The sequence below is a fragment of the Dermacentor andersoni genome, chromosome 2, assembly GCF_023375885.2.
Source record: "Dermacentor andersoni chromosome 2, qqDerAnde1_hic_scaffold, whole genome shotgun sequence".
NCBI classification, from domain to species: domain Eukaryota; kingdom Metazoa; phylum Arthropoda; class Arachnida; order Ixodida; family Ixodidae; genus Dermacentor; species Dermacentor andersoni.
Window position 1 is genome coordinate 204,702,546 of NC_092815.1, and position 23,654 is coordinate 204,726,199.

Sequence of the window (23,654 nt, forward strand, 5' to 3'; positions counted from 1 at the left end):
GTTAACGATTGATTGGTTAAGTTTAATATATAAAATAACAGCACTGTCGCTTCAAATGGGGCCTAGTAAATTACAACCGAATAGCCGTCTTACAAGGGCGAACGTGGTAATCACGCTCAGAAATAAAGTAACGCCGAAACTGCAACAGACAAGTCACGTTGATCTACTGGCGTCTAATGACGGCGCACCTCGCGACAGGGTTTACACACAAGCAAGAAATGGCAAAATACAGGTTGTTGCAGAACACTTTAAAAAAATTTTATATTGTCCGTAGCCCAATTAATTCTTGTCCGTGAGGAGGTCTATTCCAAAACGCGGTCATTTATCGAACAAGTATTTTAGATGCCTATTTGACTAATGAACAAAATTAAACTAATTAGGCTCTTAACTAATTGCTAGCGGCACACGTTCTAATTTACAAAATCTGGCGGGTGGGACTGCAAGGTATACATCCACTTGAACCTTGTCACCTTGTCATATCTTTTTATATCTCCCCCCTCGCGCCATATCTCCTTGTATATAAGCGCGTTCTTTAACAGTATTGAACAGTTGGTAGTTTGCGCTACGTCCGTCCACGTCCTGTCCTTCACTTAATATCGTCTGAGTAAAACTGGGCGAAGTATAACCATGAACATTCACCAACTAGCCCCCTTCATTGCTTTACTAAACTTGAAAGGAATTGCGTGGATAACACCATTTGCGAGATATGTGCTGTGAAACCTGCAGAAAAAAATGCACTCTCGTTCCACTTACATTCTTACAGAACGTCATTTTATGCAGTTAAGCACAAAGCAGCTGGAACGCGAATGCACTTCTCCTCAAAGTGCTGGAATGTTTATTTCGAAACTGGTGTCATCCTGAGAATTCGCTCTAAGTGGATCGGCCTTGTGAATTCCACGGCTAGTATTATACGTGCATTTTACATGTATTTTGCATGGAATTCCACGGCTAGTAGCCGCATGCATTTTCTACACTTTTGTCGATAAGTAGGCGAGAAAGCATAACTATATTGTTGTGCCTAGGGTTTGCAGTGAAGCAAGGCAACTAATGCTCTTTGTTGCATCTAGACCTGTTTGATTCGACTGGACATGTCTTAAATCCTATACCTGCCGAGTTGTTCTTGAAAAAAAAAAGAATGTTTCCAAGGTGCCAATTTCTTTAGGTGCTTGATTGAATCGGCCCATCAATGAAGTGGCCGAAGTAAACTCAGAATAATATATTTGAGGAACACCCATAAAAGCTTAATTCTAGAAAAAGTTGTCTTCACTACGCTACTTGAAGTTGGCCTTTACAACACCAATAAGGGGAATAGAAAAGTTTATATATATATATATATATATATATATATATATATATATATATATATATATATATATATATATATATAGGTGGTAGGGTGCGCGCTGTATTGCCCAGCGCCCCTCTACTCCAGGAAGACTACATTAAACCCCGCGCTGAACTATACAGTGGAAAAAAAATTACCGACGATTACGTTACTTCCTAATGCGAAATTTGAGCGCAGCAAATAAGCTGTTTCACCTTTTCGATAGATTGAGGCAAAGAAATCGAGCAACACATGTATGCGCTATCACAGAATTTTTTTTTTATTTTTCACACGTATTCCTTCAACAAAGACTCCACTAACAGTTCTTGACAGTCATGAAGGAAGCTTTGTGGTCGGAGAAATAGACTGATATATGTTCGACTTGGTACACCAATGCTTGATTCTCAAAGACGAGATCTATACAAGTGCCTCGCGAGGTTGTCACAGCCGTGGGACGCGTTACGAGCGAGAGGAACGGGATGTTCTCCCGCATAAGTGTTAGGAAATTGCTGTTTGTCTTTATGTCAAGCCGCCACCGATCTGGCTCTCTGATTGCCACCGCACAGGGCGAACGGCAGCGGCAATTTCGGCTCGGGCGGTGCACATATACAGATCCGCCGCCACCGATCTGGCTCTCTGATTGCCACCGCACAGGGGTTGCATTGGAGGAGGAGCGAAGAAAGGAATTAAGTTCGAGCCGGCGCTTTGACAACCGGAGACTCGCAGGAAGAGGGGGGAGGGGGGCGGCGTGTACACCCAGCGGCAAACGATGGCGGCAGAAGCGCGCGCAGCAAGCGGACAACACGATAAAGGGAGGAGGGAAGAGATAGCAGCGACTGACTGATGCCGCTGACGCCGATAGTGAGTCAACCCCAGCTGCGGAGTTGGTTTCAGGGACAACGCCGCCGATGCCGACACAAACAATATGATACCCTCGCTTCCGCAGCGCTAAGAACCAGGTCTAGCCGTGGGAAGGTGGTCACGTATTCGTCGACGTGCCGGGGCCTACGTGAAATAACCGGCGCGTCGGCAACTGAAGAGCACCCTATCCGCCACACAAGAACAGGAGGGGGCGACCCTTTCCTCCTCTTTCTGCATGGCGGCGACGGTGTTCTATGCAGTCACGTTATCTTGACTCTCTAGCGGCGTCAGCGGCATCCAGCGGTATCAGTCGGTCGCTGCTAGCGCTGGGGGGATGAAAGGGGGGCGGAGCTGGTTACGAGGCCGACGACAACGCCGACGACGACGCGAAACCCAGGAACGGACGCCAAAGAGCTGCGCTCTAAAATTTGCAGCATCTTAGCGTCACCGGTATAACATATCTGACTTCGCTGGCACGATGCCTCTCGCGCAGGAAACGACGGTCTATGTCCGTGCCTTTCGCCTTAGCTACCTAGTCAACCGAGGAGCCAACTAGCACCATCTGCAGCAAAATATAGGAAGTAGCAGAGACTCTACCGTGGCCTCCGAGATTGCGCGCGCCGGAATCCTTTTCATTGGGCGAGGACACGGAGGAAGGAAACTAAGGAGAGGCCCTGACGTCACTCTTTGTGAAGCTAAAGTAAAGCCGGAAGTTGGCGTTGCTCATTGCGTTGCTCCGCCTCTCGGGCCAGCTCTCCTCTCGTGTTTACCTTTCCCGCGAAACCACGCCGCGCTGCGCGCAACCGAGCTGCGCGGATGCGCGCGCTCCGCAGCAATACTAAACAAAATCATGTAATCGCGATGTCTCAATGCATTACCGTTGCCGAAGTCATGTTGAAAGAAGTTCATAATGAAATTTGCAAATTGGGATGTGAGGTCGAATCGGCTGCTTTAACCGGCTTTTATGAAAATAAACATGCTTTATCAGGCCAGCCAAATCAGCTACTCTCATCAACCGCGGGCACCGGCCGCTGCCCATATCTTGGTGATATTAAAAAAGGTCACCTTTATCGCTGGCTTCTACTTGCTTTTCTCTGCTTGTACTTCCTGGGGCGCTCAGACGATATTGCGAGCTAGACGTCTTGCGACACGAAAAAAATGTACGCATTCTCACTGCACTGCAAGAACGCACTGGAGACACGTACGTACGACACACCGACCCATTTGCGATCCGTTTGGAGTTTATGAGCACAAACACATTCTCGCTCGAGGAATGGTCGTTCTTTATTGAACAAAGTTCGGGTGGCCGCGCATCACTACGACAGCGCGCCGGCGAGGAGGCAAAATGTCATTTCTGACTTCCCGTTTAAATTCATCGACTGCGGCCTGAGGTGCCTTTCTTACCACGGTAAGTGAAGCATCACGTAACCAAAGTTTTGCGATCGCCGGAGCAAGGTGGAAAACAGTACACGCGTAGAACCGGCCGACGTGCGACCATGGAACAGCGACCATGGTACATTGCTTACAGCGTTGCATGCGCGTTCATTTCACGAACTTTAGTTCCTCCTGTCCCACCTGGCCACAGCAACATCCGGTAGAGTACGGCCCAGATAACGCAGCGCAGCAAAACACGGAGACCAACGCAAATCTGCTCGCACGGCGCCTTTGCCACGGTACGAAACCTACGGAGCAACACGTGTGAGCGGACAGAACAATAACAAAGCCGCCATTGTGGCCCGAAAGGCGGGGCCACTGCAACAAAGAAATAAAAAAAAACAGCAAAATGCAGCAAAACAAAGGAGAACCTACTACGTCATTTCTTCCACACTTTTCTCCTAGCGCGTGGAGGGGGCAGTGCCTCTCCTCAGTTTCCTTCCTCCATGGGCGACGAGGATCGGGTGCGCGGTGAGCCTTTCCTTCTCTCTGGCTTGAGCGATCCGGTTCGGCGCTGCTTGAAAGTATTAGTCAGTTTTAATTTAGCGTACGCAACTTATAGCGTAAGCTAAGCGGGGCACGGTTTCTACAATTTTAGTTGGCCGGCGATATCTTTGGATCTCAGAGGCCATATGCCGTCGTTGCGGCTATTTCCCGACTGTGGCGGTGGCGCTGACAAACTGACTAGGATGCCTCGATGCCAGCGCCGCCGTTCAGGGTGGAGACCACGGAGGAAGGAAACTAAGGAGAGGCCCTGACGTCACTTTTTGTGAAGCTAAAGTGAAACCGGAAGTTGGCGTTGCTCATGGCGTTGCTCCGCCTATCGGGCCAGCTCTCCTCTCTTGTTTACATTTCTCGCGAAACCACACCGCGCTGCGCGCAACCGTGCTGCTCCGACCCGCGCGCTGCGCAGCAATACTAAGCAATCGTTAGCACGTTAGCATGATTCCGCGAAAAAGAGCAAAATTCCCCGCGGATATTCCTTCGTCCGTAGCCATTGCCGTGGCGCGGTACATTGCGTACAGCGTTGCATGCGCGTTCATTTCACGAATTTTAGTTCCTCTTGTCCCACCTGGCCACACCAACATCCGGGAGAGCACGGTCCAGATAACGCAGCGAAACAAAACACGAAGACCAACGCAAACCTGCCCGCACGGCGCTTTTGCCACGGTACGAAACCTACGAAGCAACACGTGTGAGCGCACAGAACCAAAATAAAGCCGCCATTGTGGCCCGAAAGGCGTGGCCGCTACGGCAAAAAAAATAAAAAATCTGCAAAAAAGAGGAGAACGTACTACGTCACTTCCTTCGCACTTTTCTCCTAGCGCGCGAAGGGGGAAGGGTACGGAGGAAGGAAACTAAGGAGAGGCCCTGACGTCACTCTTTGTGAAGCTAAAGTGAAGCCGGAAGTTGGCGTTGCTGATGGCGTTCCTCCGCCTATCGGGCCAGCTCTCCTCTCTTGTTTACATTTCTCGCGAAACCACGCCGCGCTGCGCGCAACCGTGCTGCTCGGACCCGCTCGCTCCGCAGCAATACTAAACAATCGTTAGCACGTTAGCATGATTCCGCCAAAGAGGGCAAAATTTCCGCGCATATTCCTTCGTCCGTTGCCATTGCCGTGGCGCGGTACATTGCGTACAGCGTTGCATGCGCGTTCATTTCACGAACTTTAATTCCTGCTGTCCCACCTGGCCACACCAACATCCGGGAGAGCACGGTCCAGATAACGCAGCGCAACAAAACACGGAGACCAACGCAAACCTGCCCGCACGGCGCCTTTGCCACGGTACGAAACCTACGGAGTAACACGTGTGAGCGCACAGAATCAAAACAGAGCCGCCATTGTGGCCCAAAAGGCGTGGCTGCTACAGCAAAGAAATAAAAAAATCTGCAAGAAAGCGGAGAACCCACTACGTCACTTTCTCCACACTTTTCTCCTAGCGCGCGGAGGGGGTAGGGCCTCTCCTCAGTTTCCTTCCTCCATGGGGTAGAGCTTCTCCTCAGTTTCCTTCCTCCATGTTGGAGACAATCTCAACGGCGCCGCCATATTGAAGCACACGGGATCGGCTGCGCTAGCGTTCGTAACGGCGCCGTTCATGCTCTCGGCGCGCTTCGAGTGCTTTGATTTGTACAATCTTTTTGTAAATACTGCACTGCGCATCTTTTTACTCATAATAGCCATTTTAACATCCGAGGGTCGAAGACGTAATTGTACGAATTAATCTTAGGGCTCCGAGTGTTCGAGGTTGAACAATTAGTGTGCCGTCAGTTGGCTATCATTTTAGACAGGCTATCATTTTAAAGATCCGTTGTCCAGCAGGTGCTACCGCTCCGTGCAAGTGGAAGAAATTGTTTTTTTTTTCTTTTTCTACGTGGTTTTTTTTTAATTCGAAAGCATGCCCTTAGGCATAATACTACGTGGTTTTTGGTTTTTCAATTCCTGCGCTTTGATAACAGCCGCGCGTCATCAGCCGCTCGCGCGCGGCGGTTGGTTTCGCTTCTGTCGCGCGAGCTGTTTCCGTTTGTTTGGCTCGCAAAGACAACCTGTCTGCTTTTCAATCTTTCAAAGTTTAACTGCGAGTTCCTCGCCTGTTCACTGCCCACAGGGGTGCAATTACATCTGTTTACAGGCTGGCGCTGGTACATACAAACGATGCCGCGTACACCAACGTTGCCACTGCGCCTGCGTTTTCATTCACGAGGCCCACGAAAACTGATTGCACCTCATTGGCGGTAGGATAAACCACTACTGCAAGTTTTCCACTCGTTTCATTTTTCTGACAGGCGCACAACCACCGAGCGTTCTTGCGTGCGCTCATATGCAGGCTTCGCTTGCGCTCTGGACATGCACACCGGCTGTTCTGCTGCGATTCCTCCCTTTGTGAAGCGCATTTCTGCATATATTTTTCATTGTATTTATTTTATTCATGCCCATCTGTGCTCATTTATAAACCATGCTTGAACACCTACACAAAAAAGGGTGAATTTTAGGTCATTAAATAACTGCAGTAATTCTTTTCTAACAGTTTTAAATCCGAAATAAGAGTAACAGACTTTGAAAGTTTATGCTTTGGGAAAAAGACTCGACCAGAAAAGGTTTAGTAAAAAGCTGCAGTTTTGACGATGCCTGTGCATGCAATTCCTATTTTGCCTGCAAAATTGGGGGTGGTGATGGGCTAGGCTGTTGAAGATAACTGCTCCCTAAAGGTTGAGCTTCATTAGTGCTGCAGAAAAATATGTAACCTAGCTTTTCAGCCTCACCCCTTACAGACAGCAAAAGCAACAAAAAAAAAGAGTGCAAATTATTTAGTTAATGTCAAGTGCAGTCGACCATGAAAAAACGCAAACTACAATACAAGTAAGCAAGACAGAGGGACAGATAAGTGGGGTATGTACAGTGGGGTTTAACCTTAAAAGGAAAGCATAAAAGCAAAGCATGAAAAAAGATGCAAATCTCCAAATAAGCGAGCAAGACAAAGGGGCAATAAGTTGCTACGTGTGTTACCTTTGCAACAAACATGAAAACAAAACATGAAGAAAGATACAAACTACAAAATAAGCCAGCAAGTCAGCGGTAATAAAGCAGCTATTTACGGAGTGGTGTAAGATTTAACGCAAGGTACTCTACGGCAAGTTCAAGCCAGCCACAGTCTTGCTGCCATAACCGTCGTCTGAATCATCAAGCTCGTTCAGCCAGCGGAGGTAGATACGCAGTCGCATGACAACGAAACGGCACATCAGTTTTGTCATAACGCTTGGGTGGTCAGCGCATTCACTAGATTGCAGAGAAACTGATCGCTCAATAAGGCTCGTCAATGTATTGATTGGGTGATCCAAATGACAAATATCATTTTCCTGTGAAAATTTCTTAAAGACACATTCACAGGAAGAAACAAAGCGCAGTACCGTATGGCTTACATACACCAAATTTCTGGAACCTTGATTGTACTCCTTGAGCTGCACAAGAGCATGCTCATCGGAAGCCTCATCAGCAATCAGGGTCTCAGTACAGGTGGAGCATGGCTTGTTAGTAGATATAAAAGACTTCACCAAATACCCTGCCAAGTGAGCAATGATGTCATTTTCTACAAGAGACAATGGCTCCACTTCTTGAATCTATGCAGAGAAGAAATCCACTAAGTAGTTGCTGTCGTCAGCTTCATAACCAGAGTTCTTAGGTACCTTGAGGAACTGGCTAACTGACACAATTCTGAGTGCAGTTTTGACATCATATGCACTGGGCACGGGAGGAATCATCCGGATGACCGAAAACAAGTTCTCTAGGCAATCTTGGGCCAATCGTCCTGTCAAGAAGAATGCGTAGCCACATTTCTTTAGCAGAAATTCATGCAGTTGAAGCACTACAGCAGTGGACATTAGCACCCCTGCCTGGCATGGCTTCCAGACCTTTTTGATGTCAATGCCTAATCTCTCGATGACTTCAAGAGCGAGTTTCAGCGTTGCAATAGCCTCTTCATATTTGCTTTCATTTGATAAGCTCAGAGCAACAACAGGGTGCCGTGCAGTCATGATTGTTTACCACTTGAAAATTACTTCACAAAACCAGGCTGTTGGTTCAGCCTCGGGCGGCAGCTTCATGCGCTCTACAAATTACTTTATAGCTGCAGGTGCTTTTCGGAATAACTGAACAGCTACCCCTACCTTCATCTTTGTGAAGTGGCCGTTGGAAATGTGCACGGTACTCAGGTTAGGTGCCACCTTCAGTTGTTCTGAGTCCATCTTTAGGAGTGCTTCTATGTACTCAATCGACACATCACTGCTGCGTAAATTGTACTTTGCCACTATTTCTTCACTAAGTTTCATGGGATCTTTTCGCATGAGGTGCCCGCTAATATTTTTAGTACATGTGAAGGATCCGGCATAAAAAAACAATGACATAGAATTGTCACATGGGTGGGGAACAGTGCATCTAGTGACAGAGTAGCGGGAGCTTGACAGGTTTAAGCTCCGCCACACCACACGGTTGGAGCTCCCCATGTCGCATGTCACGCACAGCACACGCAAAGGAATGTCTCCACAAAGTTTGATTAAATGGAAGACGAAGTCTCTCAGCTTCTCTCCATTGACAAAAGCGCCTGTGTAGTGATAAGCAATCACCTGCTTCGAGCGGGTGTTTATTCCCCCAACCATAAAGACGAGTACATGGTTTGCTGCTCGGTCGGTTTCAGGGAGCGTCACCTTGCCAAGGAAGCCGTCACCACTGCGGTCTAGCTCGACACCCTTGCGAATTTCCATTTCATCGAGAAATATGACGCAGTCTTTTTCAGTCTTTGACATTGCGGCCGCTTTCACTTTCATCATATTTACTATATCAATCAAAACGCCGGGCTTAAATGACAGGTGCTGCAGTCGTCTGCAAAGTGTTCTTCGTGAGGGAAGAGGATTGCCCTGTTCTAAAAGTAAGTCGTAGCCTGCAGAGCCACAAGCAAATTTGAGTTGCAGCGCTTTCTTTATGGTTTCTGCACTCCATGCACTACCTTTCCGGCTCTTTCTCTTCAAGGCAGCCTTCTGGTCCTCGTTCAAGAAATCCAGATTTTTGGTCAGCACTGAGAGATCTTTTTCTAACCGCTTTGTTTTCCTGGCAGCAGTCTTCAACTTCCTTTTTGATGTCGACAAGTTTTCATGAAAATCAGTGTTTTTCTTTTTCGCATCTTGCAAGCCTTTCGTAGCTCACATACAGAGAGCGAGGAAATATCTTCATTGCTCTCATGCTCGACTGCATTTTCTTCGAAAGAAGAGGTACTATCTCGACTCAGTTCTGCGGAGTCTTCTTGGTCAGCGTCTGTAGCAACTGTTGAGGAGGAGTTGGTGCCTTCCTCGCCAGCAGGTCCACATTCGGCAGTCCGTCTCATAGGGAGTTTCCTTCGCTTAGGCTCAGCTGAATTATTAATAACAATAAAAAAAACATGTCTCAATGCTTATTGAAATAACTACAAATCGCGGAAATAATACGCTCCACTACAATTATTACTCACGTCTAAAGTCGAACAGCCTGGGCAGAGCTGTAGACTTTAACAGGCGGCGTCCATCCTGTCGATTTCTCTCAAACTGGTCCTCTTCTAAGCGGAGCTAAAACAATAAATAAAACACCAAATGTGATTATTCACGTTTGTTTGGACTGATACAAAAATACTTGTAAGAAATAACCAGTTATTTAAGTTGCTTAACAGAAAATGTTCATAAAGAATGTTGCTGTATTACTTCACCTCGCACGTTTCCAAACAACGCGCAGGCTACGACGGACGCCGAACCAGAAAGCTCAGGAAAAATTTGACTCATAATGTGCGTTAGCTGCACGTTTACATGAGTACATCCTGCTTAGGTATTTAGCTCCGTCACGGAATAGTAACTACGATCGGGAATGAACATGCAGCGATAAGGTCTGCTTACGAACAGCGTAGTGCAAATATGCCCGCGATCATAACATCGGCTACGTCGCTTTCGAATAGCACGATGCAATTATATACCAATAAAAAATCCTCTATGCACTTTGACATGAGAGCCGCAATTATCTACTGAGATCTCAAAGAAAACCGCAGGGCTTCGAGTGGCACCAGCACAACAGCCGCACTCTCCAGACGAAGCAGTGTGTGCCTTCAGTAGCAAATAACGAGCACTTAACTTTGGTTCGTCTATTTTCGCTCAACGTAAAAGTAACTCTGCTGTCTAAACAACAACGACGCGAACTTTGCAAGAGAGACGTCAGTGCTTCCTGTGGAAATATAAAACAAGTGTGCGACGTTACGATTTTTTTCTAGTGTTAAATATTCCGCGGATAAAAATCACCCTCGTCCGACTCTATAATCAGGGCACTACTCGCGTGGAAAAGCTAAGTTCAAAACGAAAAACACGCTCGCGCCCGTACGTATGCGCGTACCTATACGCTGCCTATGCAGCAGCGGCGTACACGAGTTTGCTTTAATTGCAAAATACGGATCGATAAGACTTAACTGTTTTGCAACTCACCTCGCAGATATATATGAGCTGTCAGTTGCGTTCCACCGATCGCGCTTTACTTGAGCTTCCCGTTTCTTTCTTCGCTCCGAGTCCCGGGGGAAGCGAAAACAACGCAGGCCTTTACGTGTTGACCCGGAGCACATTGGCACTGTGAGCTTCAGCTCTAAACATAGCTGTATTCGGGAACCAGGTCAAGCAACCCTGAGAGCCATTGGACGTTTTTCCGAAGAAGAGCGGGGAGCCGGGGTTTTTCAGCCTTGTACAATGTGACCGTGCTTTTAAAATCTGCCCAATTAAACGTTTTCCACCCTTTCCGCCCGCTTCCTCCGCTCACACATGGCGCAGTCGATATCCGCAACCTGCCACAGCCACTTCGCCGGCAAGTAGGTCGTCGTGCCCTCGACTGAGCGCTGCTGAACGCCAAACCTAAGCCTACCTAGCCTACCTTAAGCCTAAGCCTACCCAGCCTGGCGTGTCAACAACGATGTCTTTCATCAACTGGCGTGTTGCCACCGCAGAAGACCTCGCCACCTTGAATGTACAGTTGATTAAAACTGAGCTGCAGCGCCGAAACCTCTCCACAACCGGCAACAAGGAGGAACTAATCGACCGACTTCTGGTTGATACCGCGCAAGACCCACCGCCAAACCACGAACCCGCGCCATGCGTGCCCGCAAATTCAGCGTCGTTCCCGACCATGCCAGCGCCTACGACGCCATTCCCAGCCATGCCAACCTTCACGTCAGACCCTGTAGAGAACATGCAGCGCATGGCAGCTTTTCTTCACCAAAACATGGCCATTATCATGACCACGATAGCAACTCACGCGAAGCCAGTGCACGTGACAACGCTACCAGACCTCTCAGCTTCGCTGCCTACCTTCAATGGAAGTGGTACCCCTACTTTCAAGCACTGGATAAAAGAGCTCGAGCGCTCCAACGACTTGCACGATGGGAAGACCCAACTCTCCTCGCCATAGCGCAAGGAAAGCTACGTGGAGTCGCAGCAGACTGGCATGCCTCAACAGGGCGACAGCTTACCACATGGTCCATCTGGAAGGCCGGACTCCAAGAACAATTCGGCGAGCAACTTTTGATCATACAGTGGCAATAAAAGGTCACAGCCCTCCCACAAAAAGCCGGAGAGAGCCTGCAGCAGTACACCTTTGCAAAGCTGAAGACCTTGTCACGCTGTCCAGCTCCCATTACTGACAAGGAACGCATCGAATACCTCGTTCAAGGCATTCGTGACGAACAGGTAGCCACATCTATCGCTGTTCAGCGACCTCGTACCGTGGACGACTTCCTCAGCATTGTGTCTGAATCGGACAGAGCATTGGACCACGCCCGCCTGATCCGATCTCCGCAGCCAGCAGAGCAATTCGCAAGACAGCCGGGACGCCCCCAGCTCCAGAGTGCTACTGCCATAACTGACAGTACTGTGAACTCATAGACTGCTCGACCATCTACGTTCCAGTACACCACACGCATGACGCAGCCTCCTCGTATTAACAGCCTACCACCTGCGGACCAAGAGTCGAGGTACGAAGCCATTTCAGCTAAGTATGGTTCCCCAGCATACAGAAGAGGACAAGACTTGACAGATGCGGTGTGCTACAACTGTCAAGAGAAGGGTCACCTTGCAAGTAAATGTACTTCACCAAAGCAACCTTCTGGCGACAACAAGCCGACAGTCCCCAAAGCACCAACAGCCTGTGTTGGCCGTGTCGATGACACCCTGTATGGATCCAAGTTCAGATGTGCCGTCGCTACCGCTCAAGTCAAGGGATTGGGAGAGTCCATGAATACTTTGTTTAGCGAAAACTACAGTTTGTTGTTGCGCTACAATTTGTTGTTGCGACAAGGCGCTACCATCAACAAGTTGAGGGTAGCGCCTTGTCCTGGTCGTCTTTCTTGTGTCTGTTGTTTTGCGCTAAACAAAGTATTCATGGATTCGCACCAACTAGCCCGCCAACGCATTGGACTGGGAGAGATCAGTGCTTTCCCAGACAGCGGCTCAAATGTCATCATTCTTGCAGCAAGCTTAGCATCAAACCTCAACATCAAACCATGGACCAAGCCACCTTTGCTGTCTTTTTGAAGATCACCATTGGACCTCTATCTGCAGTTGTCGAAGCAGCCGTCCTTGAACGTAACGCCCTTCCCCTCATTCTAGGAGATGATTGGTTTTACGCAGCTCAAGCTGAACTCCACTTCAAACCTCCAAAGCTGCTTGTGGTCTGCCAACCATCTACCAACGTTGTCGTACAGTGCAAAGAGGAACTATTGCCAAGAATGTCGAATGCAGTAATTTTGACAACATCTGCATTGTCACGTTTTGATCCCTCGCAGCCCACGGCAGAGCCGCTTCAATTCGAGCATGAGCCGGACGAGAATGAACCCTTGTGGAGCCAGCTCAACAAGGCAGCCCTAGTTCAGCTGGAAACCACATGCCCTACAAGCCCACTCCAGACAAGCTCCTCCAGCCCGTTGCCTTCAGACCCACCAGGTAACGTCCCTGACAATCCCCTGACTGACATCTGCCTCGGAGCTCAGCTCAATCCCGAAGAACAAGCAGCCGTGAAGCACATTGCACAACGACATGCTGGTATTTTCAGCACCAGCCCTGAAGACATCGGTCTCTATGAAGGCATCGAACACGAGGTCAAGCTGCTGCCTGACCATAAACCCTACGGTCGACAGCCGTACCGTAACACAGCCAGTGATAGACAATTTCTCGAGCGTCAGACAGCGACTCTACTTGAGAGTGACATCATGTGACCATACCATGGCCCATGGGGCTTCCCAGCCGTGGTAGTGACGCAAAACGACAAAAAGAGGCTGTGTGTGAATTATATACCTCTGAACCAAATGACAGTGAATGTCTTGCAGCCACTTCCCCGGGCTGATGACATTTTTGATGACCTTGCTAGAAACTCCCTGCTTGCGGTCTTGTATTTGTGTTGTGCATACTGGCAAATCAGAGTGAAAGAGGAAGACCAAGAGAAAACCACATTCATCACGCACCAGGGTACTTTCAAATGGACTCGAATGTTTTTTCTTTTCCAAGTGGACTTGGACTTCTAGGTGGGTTGGGATGTGAGCTTCAGCTCTAAACATAGCTGTATTCGGGAAGCAGGTCAAGCAACCCTGAGAGCCATTGGACATTTTTCTGAAGAAGAGCGGGGAGCCGGGGTTTTTCAGCCTTGTACAATGTGATCGTGCTTTGTAAATCTGCCCAGTTAAACGTTTTCCACCCTTTCCGCCCGCTTCCTCCGCTCACAGCACACAACAGCCCGTCATGATGGCTCAGTGGATTTGACAAGCTTGTCAGTCATGCAGTCGAACACTGTCAATCAAGTTGAACCACCAGCGAGTGCCTCGAACAACGCAAGCTCAGCTGTTAGCGTCGATCAACTGCGACCACTCTGACCGCCCGCCATGATTAAAAATGGTGTCACAGCGGGAAAGAGGCGGCGTGGGGGTGGTCAAAGGATGGCACCACCCTGAAAGGCGGCGCTGGCATCGAGGCACCCTAACGCTGACAGGGGACCTGAACATCGCCCCCGAGGGCTCCGTGGTCGCTGCGCATGCGTTAGCTGAGAGAAGGTGAGAAAGGAGGAAAAGTTGGCTTTACCGGATGTGACGTCACATTGTTGTTTGTTTTTGTTTTTATGAAATAACTACTCTCGAACTCAGACTCGCGTCTCGTTCGCGCGCGTACGTATGGATGTGGTCCGCCTTTTGTTTTTGGCGAATGCTTAGAAGCTTCAAGTTGTGGACACTGCGGTGGGCAAGGGCTTGATGACATTTGTTGCCCAGCTGCTGGTGCTACCGCGACGTACTTGGAGCAACGGTGAGTGTCGTGCGATGTAAAAAACCTGTTGCGCATTCGAGCTGTGGTCGATGTGATCTCGAAATCCGAAGGAACACGAAACGGTTGTCGCAGGTCCCGCAGTGATCGCAGAATAATTTATTCGTTCGTGCGTTCAACACTGCAGTTCCTACGCGTTGCACCGATGTAAAAAAAGAACAAAAAAACAGCGACATCTTCCACGCGCCAGAAATGCATGCACTCAACTAGCGTGGATGTCGTCCTGTGATGTTTATATCGCGTTCTTAAGTCTATTTTTCTCCATCTCTATAGGATGACTACGCTATGCCCTTCTTATTTACCCATGCAGCGCATGGCTGCATTTAATTACCTTTCTCACAGCTGACCGCGGTATGGGCGTCAGAGGCTTTCATTCGTTGCAGTGAGATAATTAAAGCGTATTTCCTTCACTTAAAGCTTCTTAGTAGCTCCTTTGCGAGCCGTGGAGTTAAATCATACAATGCGTACGTTGTGAGCGAGCTGGTAAACGAACCTACTTTACTGCTGCTGCTACTATCGCTTTTACGAGAACTTCCAAAATTAAACATATATTAGTATGAATCGGCTCACCAAGCTTTATATGCACGTCCGTTGCTTTCGTTCATAGATCATGTGCGTAGCTCTGCAACCGTGACCGATATTGTAAAAACAGCAAGAAGACAGATGACACAAGTAATGTGTCTGCTTTAATTGTTGTCTGTGCTGTTTTTAGAATATCAACCAACTCCGCGCAGTCGTGCTGTTTACAGCTAGAACGTGTTTTTTCTTGTTGCATGAGGAGCATTTGCTTCTAATTGTGGCAGTAACGTTGTGAATTGTCCTCGGCCCAGATCGCTGAATGTGTGCAACCTTGTCTAATTTGTTTCACTTTGCTGCTGTCTTTACAGCTTCTGCTTATTTCCTCTGCCTGCACCTTATATTTGTTGTGTTTATTGAGACCTGGCCTGTCTCTGCCTCGTTGAAGACAAATGGACACAAGTACTGGTTGCTGTTGGTTTGCTCAGTCTGAGCGTGGTATGTATATCCCTTCGCTAAAAGGGTATGCTGCTGTGTCTAATGCAGGTACTGCTCATCTAAAGGTAGGTTTAATTAGTAGTGGTTTGAGTGAGAATTAGTTGGTTTGAGTGATGTATGACACTAGAGAGTTATTGTTCTAGAAAGGTGACAAAGCTGGCCCACAAATTTAAGGTATGGAGATGCTTAACCATTTAAGTGTTCTAAGTTGCCATGGCGTATTACACACATTTAAAATTTCAGTTGCAAAAGCCATAGTAGAAGAAGAATCCAGAGGATTTGCTGCCAGATGCCTTGAGACAATAAATTGTAGAGAAAACATTATAGTGTGAGCTGCCAATGATTGTCGTCAGCTCTAACCCATTTTTCTATATAGTCACTGTTGCTTCATTGTCTGTTGCATCACATGCTTGTTATAAACAAAAAATTGAGCTGCATGGTTCCCCTGATTTTTCTCGCTCATAAGATACAAATGTTTTGATTTCGGCTGCCTTGGGGCCTCATGGTAGAAAACGAGTGTTTATTAGCCAGTTGCCAGCTTCTAAGATCATGTGCTTTGTAATGTGGGTGTTTTAAAGGATACTACACATTTGCCATCATAACTGTGAGTGCTGCTGCCTAGCACTCCCAGGGCTATGCTTAGTACATATGCGCAGCTATCCAAGAAAATTGACATTGGGACAACTGCCGTTGAAGCTCACTTGGTAGAGCATTGCAAGCACAAGGCAGAAAACGTGGATTCAGCTTCGTTGTCTCTTATGCAAAGCATTATCATGAGCTGTCTCCTGGCTTCTTCGTACAACCAGTCAGATAGGCTCAATAATAGTTAGTAATGTGCCTGATGGTGGGTCGTTAATCTGGGTCCTTAGTGCAGCAGCCCAATTCTTTACCCATTAGGCTAAACATGCATGCATAGCGCGCCAGATTAATCTCATTGGTTCTCTCGTAGCAGCTAATTCTTTCAGATGTTATGTGACACAGAGTTTGGGATTCACCCGTTTCAGCTCAGATGCAACAAAGCAGGTGTCGTGTCTATTTCGCTGAGAAGTGTGTGCAGTTGTTTTGGTTTCTCTGTGTTTATTGTGCTTTGTATTTCATGTGATGTTAGGCATTACCTCAATTGCAGCTTCAATGCTGTGCCCATAAGAACAGTTGAATTGAATTGAATTTTTATTCTCCTTGAACAAATACACAAGGAAGGAGTAGCCACAAAAAGCTACTGAGATTAGTAGCTTGACGAGGTGGCTGCCCCTTTACACAGCAGCAGCAGTTATTAAACAATTTTCATACAAATGACTGCTTTCATACAGATGCACGGACAATGATTGCACAACGGAACATAAGCATTTTGCAAAATACAAAAGTGAGCTTCACATTTATGAGCAATATATATGAAAATAGATAAATAAATACATCATAATTCACAGGAACTGATCTCGCATTGCTTTTTTAGACAACTGTGACACATCTACAGATTTGTTGGCAAGATTATTGAGCAGAGCTGGAAGAGTAAAAGCGATTGATTGTATCGCATAGTTGTTTTGAGGAGTAGGTATGTGCCAAATATTGTGGTGACGCGTAGTGTATACGGCAATATTTTATCTTAACTCTGAAATTTCGCTGTAAAAAGAGTTGTTCTTTTTTGTGGCCGAGCAGTATGTCTGGAGTAAACGATAATTATAAAAATCATGGACATTCATAACATTAAATTGTTTAAAGAGTAGCTGCGTGTGAAAACCATATGGGACGTTTGCAATTATTCGCATAAACTTCTTTTGAAGTAGGAACAGTCGGTTTAGATTCGTTTTTGTTGTTGTGCCCCATACTAGGTGGGCGTAGGATAACTGAGAAAGGGCTAACGAGTTATATAGTAGTAGTTTTATACGTTGAGAAATGATATGTCTACATTTGTTTACCATACCCGCAGTTTTGCACAATTTTTTATGAGTTTCTCGGATATGGTCATCCCAAGTTAAAGTACTTGAAAAATATACGCCCAGCACTTTCATGCATTCTACTATTTCAATTACATTGTGACCAAGTGTAATCAGCGGCAAGCTTATAACCTTATTTTTTGGTCTGAAGAGTATTGCTTTTGTTTTTGCGGTACTAATAAGTAAGGACTTCCACTTTGTCCATTCCAGTAACAGCGGCACTGTTTCATCAGATATCTTTTGTATATCGTCAGTTGTTTTACCGGTGATTAATAATGTAGTGTCATCAGCATAGCAAATTGATGTTACATGTGGATTTAAGGTAAAGGAGTGTAGGTCGTTAACGTAAACACAAAATAAAAGTGGCCCCAATATACTGCCCTGGGGTACTCCCATCTTTATGCATTTAATATCTGAAGAGGATGTTCCTATTGATACGTACTGCTTACGATGCCTTAAGTAAGAAGCTAGGAGGTCATACGCAATGCCGTGTACACCGTATGACTGCATTTTATCAAGTAGTATTTCATGCTGTAGTGAATCAAAGGCTTTCGATAAATCTACGTATACTGCCAGTGTTAAATTGAAAAATTTTTTAAGATTATTTCTTTTTGCTTTAGCAGTGCAGTTTCTGTCGAACAATGCTGACGAAATCCATGCTGAAAATTGTGTAGTAATGATTGCTTAGAAGAATAGTTAGACAATCTGATATACAAGAGCTTTTCTATCGCTTTGGAAAAAACGGGTAAAATCGATATGGGTCTATAGTTCTTCAATACATTTCTGTCACCGCTCTTAAAAATTAAAGTTACTTTTGCAATCTGCATGTTTTTTGTAAATATACCAGTGGAGAGGATAAGATTAAAAATGTGCGTTAATGGAAGCGCTATCTCATGCACTACATACTTTAGTGGTCCTAGTTGCAGGTTGTCTACGTCGCAAACGCTACTGTTTTTAAGGTTTATAATTGCGGAAGCTACATCTTGAGCGTCTGTTGGGTAAAAAAATATGGTGTTTGGGCTTGTGCAAGGTCTGTGTATACTTTTGTGTTGTTGTACTGCATTACTTGTGAATTGGTTAACGAAAAAATTGTTGAACAGATTGGCTAAAGCAGAACCAGAAACATAATCGTTACCGTAACATATTGAGTCAATTTCATTGGATTCTTGGTTACGCCCGAGAACAGTGTTTATTTTATTCCAGGTCAGGTCGGTACGCTTAGTGTCATGTGAAAATAGATTAGAGTAATACGCCGACCTCGCTTTCCGGAGCAACTTCACAATGTTGTTTCTAAGCCACTTAAATTCAGCAAATACATTTAGGTCCTTGGTTTTAAGGAAGGTAGCGTAGAGTTGTTCTTTGGTTTTAATTTTATCGTATATATCCTTGCTTACCCAAGGTTTTCTTATTTTGTGTGTCCGTTTAGCAGTTTTTGTGGGAAAACTTGCGTGATAAGCATTTTTCACTACATTAAGAAATTCGTCATATGCCTTATCTGCATCTTTGATTTCATATATGCACTCCCATGTAACATCCTGCAGGAATTCTGCAGGAATTCTGAAATATCTTGACAAACGCAAACTGTGTCTAAAAGAAGAAAAACGAGTAAATGATCACTGATATCACAAGCTATGGTGCCAGCGGTAGTTTTTTCAAGCATGGTATTCGTTATGAATAAATCTAACAAAGTGTCTGATGTGTCTGTTATTCTCGTTGCGCTTGTCGGAACAATATCATAGACATACATACTAACAGTCGATAACAGTCATTTGCTTGGAATCACGTTGAAGTAAATTAATATTAAAATCACCTCCTACAACAAGTTTCAGATTCTTCTCAGTTGAAAAACATAATAAACGTTCCAAAAAACCAAAGAAATTGTCAGAGCGCCCAGCGGGCGGCCTATACAAGCCAACAAACATGTTTTCATTTGCACGGACCGCTACAGCTTCATAGTCATCAGTTACACGTGTGCACTCTCTTTCAAGGTGGCAATCGATGCATTTTTGCGTAAGGATAGATACACCGCCCCCTCTTTTGTTGTTTCGCGTCATGAAGAAATGAGCATACGGTGGTGACGCATACATTTCCGAGTCATTCTCGTACCAGGTTTCTGTTAATATAATCACAGAGAAGGGGAAGCTTACGCGATGAAAAAAAAGTTCGAGGTCATCTATTTTTTATTTTGCAGACCGACAATTGAGAGTAAGAAAAGACAAAGAAGAATTTCGTGGTTTTACTTTTTCAGAGAACTGGTGGGGTAAGACAACCATATCGGATAATCACACAAGCAATGCTACTAAGTCAACGATTGCAACCGCGTGTCTTGACAACAGTCGCTCGATCCCCAGTGGCCTTCCGCATAAGAATTTTGCCGTTCGCATGCCAGACAAAACGGAAGTTGTTCGCCGCTGCCCAGTCTTTTGTTGAGCGTAGAAGTTCTTGGTTCTGTTTCGTTATATTTGCTAGGATTGAAGCGCGGTTCCCGATGTCTCTTAGCCTCTTATGTTTAGCGTACCACAGTTCTCTCTCTCTTTGACGAATGAAACGAACAATTATACCGGGGGTTTTGTCTGGCGTTGCGGGAAGTCGGTGTATGGCAGTAATATCATTATCTTTCAGGCAAGGTACTTTATTTACTTTACCGAGCATTTACTTCATTTACTTTACCGAGCAAATCTTCACCAGGTGTCACAGGAATACAATGGAACTCTAAATTTAGGCGCCTGCTGCGCCATTCGAGTTCATTGATGGCCTCCTGTAACTGCATCTGTGTTTCGCTCAATCGCGATTCGTCAATCTTGTCCACTCTTTTCTTGAGCGACTGTATATCCTTGTCCTGTTTAACTAGACGTTTCATGATGTCGTCAAACGTTTGTGACATATGGTGAATCGAGTCTTCTATTCCGAGAACAGATTTCCTTAGCAGTAATAGGTTCTCTAGCTTTTCTCCTATCATCGCTAGCTGTAAGGCAACATCGGTTGCTTCGTATGCTGAACTGGAACGTTTTGCCGATATGCCAGCGGATTTTGCTTCCCGACAAGATTCGCACTTCCATGTTTTCCGATAGGTATCACTTTTCGAGCGGAGTACCTTTTGTGTTACATCGCAACAGCTTCCAGCATGGAAAATGTTGTTGCACCCAATACAAGCAAGAGTCAATTCATCGCGTGTGGTAGGCTTTTCACAGACAGAGCACTCTGTACTAGACATAACCGCAAGGGTTCAATGGCAGGAGCGGCAGGCGAGACAGATTAAGGGCACCAATAGTACAAAGCTATGGTTAACTGACCTGCGTAAAGCAGTAAGCAGATTTACGATGCGCTCTGGTCACTGCCGCTGCTGCCAGTGGAAGGCCATGCAGACATCGCTGGGTATATATCCGGCCAAGCAGTGTCCAGATGTCGCTGCAGTGCCGTGACGTTGCGCCGAAGTACGATGCAGTAGTTCAGCTTGTAGATATGGTCCTCGTGGTCGGCGTTCCGTGGCGAGATAACAGCGACCTTTCTTCTTTTTTCCCTGCGTAAAGCAGCAAGCAGATTTACGATGCGCTCTGGCCACCGCCGCTGCTGCCAGTAGGTGGGTGTAGTAGGTGCTCAGGAGTAACGGGAAGCTCATTCTTCCTCATTCTCTCTTGCATACAGCAGGTAGTGCGTCCAGTTTAGTGCCATGCACCTGTGTGGGGCATTTCCTTGTTCTTATTCTTCTGATGTGTTGTACATAGGGGGAAACTCAATCCTCTACATCATGGTTGTCAGTGCCGCTGAATACAGTGCAGTCTCAGTCTCGCTGCCTTGAAATGTCATAAGAGGTGACATCTGGGGGTAAAGTAGCATCTTGCTGTACCTTGTCATCGGGCATAGCCAAGGTTGTGGTTGTGCAACCCAAGGATCCTGGAACTTTCTGTGGGACCAATGGCACCGATGTTGAAAAGTGGGTCGCTATGTACGAACGTGTGAGTGGAATCAACAGATGGGACCCCACGCGTGTGCTAGTTAACCTGTTGTTCTACCTAAGAGGCACTGCAAAGGTTTGGTATGAAAACCACGAAGAGGAGCTAACCAGCTGAGACCAATGCAAAGAGAAGTTGACAGAGTTGTTTGGCAAACCAGCCGGCCGTAAAATTGACGCAAGACAGGAACAGGCCTTCTGTGCCCAATCCCCCACGGAGTCCTATCTCTTGTACATCCAGGACATGCTGGCACTTTGTCGTAAAGCAAACCCGATCCCGACATGACAGAAGCTGAGAAGGTCGGGCATGTGCTTAAGGGCATTGCTGACGACGCCTTTAATCTGCTCATGTGCAAAAGCTGCTCTACAGTTGATGTTATCTTTAAAGAGTGCCGACAATTGGAGCACGCCAAAAGCCGATGCGCCTTGCAACCATTCGCCAGACTTCCCACTACTGCTGCAACGCTGACGTGTGAAGATCAACCCACACAGCAGCATGCGTTGCCATCGGAGGATGTGGTGCGAATCGTTGACGTGAACTGGGTGCGATGGCGCCTGCATTTCTGTTCGCCTATCCCTGATGCTACAACATTTTCAGTCCCCTTCTTACAAGCCATCATTCAACAGGAACTTGAAAACATTGGCTTACGTTCTGTCTGTGCTGTTGCCAATCCCAGAGCTAACAAACGCCCTTCTACTATTTTTGCTCCATCCCGATGCTTCTCTCCACTTTATCGCAACCCGACTGAGTAGAGAACTGCGGACGACCAGCCGAGATGTTTCACCTGCCGCCGCATTGGTCATGTCGCCTGATACTGTCACAACTCGTGGCCCTTAACACTTTGCATGCCTACCAACCTGAGCCGTTTTGATGAAAATGCCCACAATGTTTCGCCCACCGCCGAATCTAAACACGCCAACTCTGCTAGGAACATGTGGTACAGTCGCTCACCATCGCCGCACAGACACCAGTCTCGTTCACCGCAAACACGTCGCCCATCTTCGCGTTCGGCACAGCCACGTCGCCTTTCGTCCCCTGTGGCGTTTGGCCGCACCCGTTCGTAAAACTAAGAAATGCAGCCCTCGGAGGTGGTGCTGCATTGCCTGATGCTGCAGCAAATCCTCTGTCTATGCACACAAGCAGAAGTGTAATTGGTGTTAAAATAGACAGCATAGCTGTCCATATTATACTTCTTCTTCCTTCTTCCATATTATACTTATATGGATAATTGGATAGAATTGAACAAGCTCTCAGGAACGGAGGAAGCCTAAAAGCAGAGAAGAAGAAACTAGGAATTGGCAAGAATCAGATGTATGCGTTAAGAGACAAAGCCAGCAATATCATTACTAATATGGATGAGATAGTTCAAGTGGCTGAGGAGTTCTATAGAGATTTATACAGTACGAGTGGAACCCACAATGATAATGGAAGAGAGAATAGTCTAGAGGAATTCGAAATCCCACAAGTAACGCCGGAAGAAGTAAGGAAAGCCTTGGGAGCTATGCAAAGGGGGAAGGCAGCTGGGGAGGATCAGGTAACAGCAGATTTGTTGAAGGACGGTGGGCAGATTGTTCTAGAAAAACTGGCCACCCTGTATACACAATGCCTCATGACCTCGAGCGTACCGGAATCTTGGAAGAACGCTAACATAATCCTAATCCATAAGAAAGGGGACGCCAAAGACTTGAAAAATTATAGACCGATCAGCTTACTGTCCGTTTCCTACAAAGTATTTACTAAGGTAATTGCAAATAGAATCAGGAACACCTTAGACTTCCGTCAACCAAAGGACCAGGCAGGATTCCGTAAAGGCTACTCAACAATAGATCATATTCACACTATCAATCAGGTGATAGAGAAATGTGCGGAATATAACCAACCATTATATATAGCTTTCATTGATTATGAGAAAGCGTTTGATTCAGTCGAAACCTCAGCAGTCATGGAGGCACTGCGGAATCAGGGTGTAGACGAGCCGTACGTAAAAATACTGAAAGATATCTATAGCGGCTCCACAGCCACTGTAGTCCTCCATAAAGAAAGCAACAAAATCCCTATAAAGAAAGGCGTCAGGCACGGAGATACGATCTCTCCAATGCTATTCACAGCATGTTTACAGCAGGTATTCAGAGACCTGGATTGGGAAGAATTGGGGATAAGAGTAAATGGAGAATAGCTTAGTAACTTGCGATTCGCTGATGATATTGCCTTGCTTAGTAACTCAGGGGACCAACTGCAATGCATGCTCACTGACCTGGAGAGGCAGAGCAGAAGGGTGGGACT